The sequence below is a fragment of the Oncorhynchus kisutch genome, unplaced genomic scaffold (assembly GCF_002021735.2).
Source record: "Oncorhynchus kisutch isolate 150728-3 unplaced genomic scaffold, Okis_V2 scaffold1128, whole genome shotgun sequence".
Classification (NCBI taxonomy): Eukaryota; Metazoa; Chordata; class Actinopteri; order Salmoniformes; family Salmonidae; genus Oncorhynchus; species Oncorhynchus kisutch.
In genome coordinates this window covers 79,622-85,818 of record NW_022263073.1, presented here as the reverse complement: position 1 = coordinate 85,818, position 6,197 = coordinate 79,622, and positions in this window count along the sequence as shown.

Below are 6,197 nucleotides of genomic sequence, written 5' to 3'. Positions count from 1 at the left end.
GATAATATGTATAATATAATACACAGAGATAATATATACAATATAATAAACAGAGATAATATGTATAATATAATACACAGAGATAATATATACAATATAATACACAGAGATAATATGTATAATATAATAAACAGAGATAATATGTATAATATAATACACAGAGATAATATATACAATATAATAAACAGAGATAATATGTATAATATAATACACAGAGATAATATATACAATATAATAAACAGAGATAATATGTATAATATAATAAACAGAGATAATATGTATAATATAATACACAGAGATAATATATACAATATAATAAACAGAGATAATATGTATAATATAATACACAGAGATAATATATACAATATAATAAACAGAGATAATATTTATACTATAATACACAGAGATAATATATATAATATAATACACAGAGATAATATTCATACTATAATACACAGAGATAATATTCATACTATAATACACAGAGATAATATTCATACTATAATACACAGAGATAATATATATAATATAATAAACAGAGATAATATTCATACTATAATACACATAGATAATATTTATAATATAATACACAGAGATAATATTTATAATATAATAAACAGAGATAATATATACAGTGCTATATTAACCAGACCATCCCCTGGCACAGTGCTATATTAACCAGACCATCCCCTGGCACAGTGCTATATTAACCAGACCATCCCCTGGCACAGTGCTATATTAACCAGACCATCCCCTGGCACAGTGCTATATTAACCAGACCATCCCCTGGCACAGTGCTATATTAACCAGACCATCCCCTGGCACAGTGCTATATTAACCAGACCATCCCCTGGCACAGTGCTATATTAACCAGACCATCCCCTGACACAGTGCTATATTAACCAGACCATCCCCTGGCACAGTGCTATATTAACCAGACCATCCCCTGGCATGACATAGTGTTATAAGAGCGCACTGCCCCTATGTCTCGACAGAGGGTAACGGCCCTGGGTGAAAACTCACAATACTAGATATTGAGGAAATTGAAACAACCTCTGTCAACATGTACAAGTCTGGAACAGTAATGGTGCAGGGCCTCCTCATGCAGATCCAGAAGGACTTTTACCGAATCAAAGAGAGAGAACAACAGGAAAATCTCTCTCTCGGTCACCCATCCTGAGTGAGTCTGATCACACCTCTTCAAACTGTCCTGCAGACGAGGATAGTCCCCCCCCCCCCAGGCCCCCAGCACTGAACACACCCACAACCGCACTGCTACTCCATCAATGAGAGGGGATACATTCACAGAGCTGGAGAGAGACATGGTGGAGCTCAGAGAGCTAGTCCACACAATCCAGACAGAACAAACCCACAAAACAGACCAGCACAACCAGACCCTGGAGGGCGGAAGGTGGAGATGGACGGCTGTCTGAGAGAGCTGTCTGCTCTACGGACTGAGAGGAGGAGAAAGAGGAACACGGTTTAACTAACAGCAGTGAACGAGGAGGTATGATAGGAGGTATGAAAGCTGAGGTGTGACAGAGAACAGGACACTCTCTCCCAGAGAGAAGCCAAGCAGAAACAGCCTCAGACCCGCATCACAACCTCAACACCACAATGGGAAAGACAACACAGGACCCACCAACCCAACAGACTGCCCTCCTGTCAGCTCCCCGGACCTGCTACCTGTCCCAGACCTGCTACCTGTCCCAGATCTGCTACCTGTCCCAGACCTGCTTCCTGTCCCAGACCTTCTACCTGTCCCAGACCTAATACCTGTCCCAGACCTGCTTCCTGTCCCAGACCTGCTACCTGTCCAATACCTGCTTCCTGTCCCAGACCTGCTACCTGTCCCAGACCTGCTACCTGTCCCAGACCTGCTTCCTGTCCCAGACCTGCTACCTGTCCCAGACCTTCTACCTATCCCAGACCTGCTACCTGTCCCAGACCTGCTGTTCTCAACTCTCTAGAAACAGCAGGAGTGGTAGAGATACTCTGAATGATCGGCTATGAAAAGCCAACTGACATTTACTCCTGAGGTGCTGACCTGTTGCACCCTCTTCAACAACTGTGATTATTATTATTGGACCATGCTGGTCATTTATGAACATTTGAACATCTTGGCCATGTTCTGTTATAATCTCCACCGGGCACAGCCAGAAGAGGACTGGCCCAACACACAGAGTCTGGTTCCTCTCTAGGTTTCTTCCTGGCCTCCTCTCATAGCCTGGTTCCTCTCTAGGTTTCTTCCTAGCCTCCCCTCATAGCCTGGTTCCTCTCTAGGTTTCTTCCTGGCCTCCCCTCATAGCTTGGTTCCTCTCTAGGTTTTCTTCCTATACTCCCCTCATAGCCTGGTTCCCCTCTAGTTTTCTTCCTAGGTTTGGGCCTTTCTAGGGAGTTTTTCCTAGCCACCGTGCTTCTACACCTGCATTGCTTGCTGTTTGGGGTTTTAGGCTGGGTTTCTGTACAGCACTTTGAGATATCAGCTGATGTACGAAGGGCTATATAAATACATTAGATTGGTTAATTGATTGATAGCTCTCCTGACAACACCCACACATCCTCTGAGGACACACAAACCCAGAGATTGTGCTCCTTATTGGCTCAATTGGCAAATACATTCCAGACACAAAGTGGCTAAACTCTTGGGCCATAAACACTAGGCCCTGGAGCTGTTGTCAGAGGACAGACTAGTGTCCCCCCCCAAGCCACATCATAATTCACACGAGGACAAACGACCCGAGGGCCCAAGCAGGAAAGGGAGTGATTGAAAAAAAAATCTCCACTCGGCTACATCGAAAAGACGTTCACATTTTCGCATTTCGTGAGACTGTATCTCAGAAACCTAACGTCTACCCACCACTCTGAACTTGACCACGACCAGGTCCACCTACACAAGGCAGCCATCCCAACTTTTTGCCTGGACCCTGAAGGATGTCACCCTCAACTGTGGCTCAACTGCACCACACAGGAGGACACCACCCGCCCAGACCAGTGAGACACCCTCACAGACCTGAAAGACTTCAGGGGCGGGAGCCCACATGGCTCCCACCCCTGCAGCAATGACCTCACCATGACAGCTTCACTCAGGCTGTGAGCAGAGCAACAGGCCCAAGCCCCACTAATACACTAATCATGTTAACTTGGTATAGAGCAAACCTAACTCAGTCTATGAAATTTGTCAAAACAGGAACATTCTACATTTGGCTAGAAAATCAAAAGGAAATTATCCTAACAGAGAAAAATGTCCTCCTGTGTGCTACCTACGTCCCCCCACTAGAATCCCCATACTTTAATGAAGACAGCTTCTCCATCCTGGAGGGGGAAATCAATCATTTCCAGGCCCAGGAACATGTACTAGTCTGTGGCGACCTAAATGCCAGAACCGGACAAGAACCGGACACCCTCAGCACACAGGGGGACAAACACCTGCCTGGAGGTGACAGCATTCCCTCCCACATATGCCCCCTAGGCACAACTATGACAACATAACCAACAAAAACGGGTCACAACTCCTGCAGCTCTGTCGCACGCTGGGTATGTACATAGTCAACGGTAGGCTTCGAGGGGACTCCTATGGTGGGTACACCTATAGCTCATCTCTTGGCAGTAGTAATGTAGACTACTTTATCACTGACCTCAACCCAGAGTCTCTCAGAGCGTTCACAGTCAGTCCACAGACCTCAACCCAGAGTCTCTCAGAGCGTTCACAGTCAGTCCACAGACCTCAACCCAGAGTCTCTCAGAGCGTTCACAGTCAGTCCACTGACACCCCTATCAGACCACAGCAAAATCACAGTCTACTTAAACAGAGCAATACTCAATCATGAGGCATCAAAGCCAAAGGAACTGAGTAACATTAAGACATGCTATAGATGGAAGGAATGCAGTTTGGAAACCTAACAAAAAACAACAATGGAATCAATGTCCTTAACCTCTAATGACCTTAATCAACAAATTCAATCCCTTCTAGACAACTTCAAATCTAACAATGTCAAGCAGATAACCGAAGAAATGAACAGCAATGACCAATGGTTTGATGAAGAATGCAAAAAACCTAAGAAAGAAATTGAGAAACCTGTCCAACCAAAAACATGGAGACTCAGGTTTTCTGTGTATTCACTATGGTGAATCACTAAAACAATATAGAATACATTACGGAAAAAGAAGGAACAGCACGTCAGAAATCAGCTCAATGTAATTGAAGAATCCCATAGACTCGAACCACTTCTGGGAAAATTGGAAAACACTAAAGAAACAACAACAGGAATAGCTGTCTATCCAAAACGGAGATGTGTGGAGAAACCACTTCTCCAAACTGATTGGCTCTATAACAGAGAACACACTGTAAAAACATATACATCATCAAATAGGAATCTTAGAATCATTATTATTATTATTAAAGATGACCAGAACCCACTGGATTCCAGAACACACTGGATTCGAGAACACACTGGATTCCAGAACACACTGGATTCCAGAACACACTGGATTCCAGAACACACTGGATTCCAGAATACACTGGATTCCAGAATACACTGGATTCCAGAACACACTGGATTCTCCAATTACATTGAATGAACTACAGGACAAAATACAAACCCAAAAGGCCTGTGGTGTTGATGGTATTCTAAATAAAAATGATAAAATAAACAGACCACAAATTCCAAGTCCAACTCTTTAACATCATCCTTAGCTCTGGCATCTTCCCCAATATTTGTGAGAGAGAGAGGGGGGGGGGGAGAAAGAGAGAGAGGGGGAAGAGAGAGAGAGAGAGACAGAGACAGAGACAGAGACAGAGACAGAGACAGAGACAGAGACAGAGACAGAGACAGAGACAGAGAGAGAGAAGAGGGAGAGAGAGAGAGGGAGGGAGAAAGAGAGAGAGGGGGGGAGAAAGAGAGAGAGGGGGGGAGAAAGAGAGAGAGAGGGGGGAAGAGAGAGACAGAGACAGAGAGAGAGAGAATAGGGAGAGAGAGAGGGGGGTGAAAGAGAGGGAGAGAGAGAGAAAGAGAGAGCGGGGGAAGAGAGAGAGAAGGGGGGACAGAGAGAGAGAGGGGGGGGGGGAAGAGAGAGGGAGAGAGAAGGGGGAGAAAGAGAGAGATGGGGGGACAGAGAGAGAGAGGGGGGGAAGAGAGAGAGGGAGAGAGAGGGGGGGAGAAAGAGAGAGAGAGAGAGAGTGAGAGAGAGAGAGAGAGAGAGACGAGAGAGAGAGGGGGGAAAGAGAGACAGAGCGACAGAGACGAAGACAAGAATGAGAGAGAGAGGAGAGAGAAGGGGAAGAGAGGTAGAGAGAGGGGGGAGAGAAGAGAGGGGGGAAGAGAGAGAGGGGGGGAAGAGAGAGGGGGGGGAAGAGAGAGAGACAGAGAGAGAGAGAGAGAGAGAGAGAAGAGAGAGAGAGAGGAGGGGAGAGAGAGAGGGGGGGGGAGAGAGAAGAGAGAGAGAGAGAAGAGAGAGAGAGAGAGAGAGAGGGAGAGGGGGGGGGGGGGAGGGGGGAGAGAGAGAGAGAGAGGGGGGGAGAAAGAGAGAGAGAGAGGGGGGGGCGGGGGGAGAGACAGAGAGAGAGAGCTTCGACCATGCTAGGTAAAGCTCGCCTTATCTCAGTTCACTGGTCAGGATAACAACACCCCCCGTAGCACGTGCTCCAGCAGGTGCATCTCACTGATCATCCCTAAAGCCAACACCTCATTTGGCCGCCTTTCGTTCCAGTTCTCTGCTGCCTGTGACTGGAACGAATTGCAAAAATCGCTGAAGTTGGAGACTTTTATCTCCCTCACAACTTCAAACATCAGCTATCTGAGCAGCTAACCGATCGCTGCAGCTGTACATAGTCTATTGGTAAATAGCCCACCCTTTTCACCTACCTCATCCCTACTGTTTTATTTATTTACTTTTTTCTGCTCTTTCTGCACACCAATATCTCTACCTGTACATGACCATCTGATCATTTATCACTCCAGTGTTATCTGCAAAATTGTAATTATTCGCCTACCTCCCCATGCGTTTTGCACACATTGTATATAGACTCTCTTTTTTCTACTGTTTATTGAATTGTCATTGATTTGTTTTGTGTCATTGGGCTTGTCTATTGTGTAACTCTGTGTCACACTGCTGCTTGCTTTATTCTTGTCAGGTCGCAGTTGTAAATGAGAAACTTGTTCTCAACTAGCCTACCTGGTAAATAAAGGTGTTCTCAA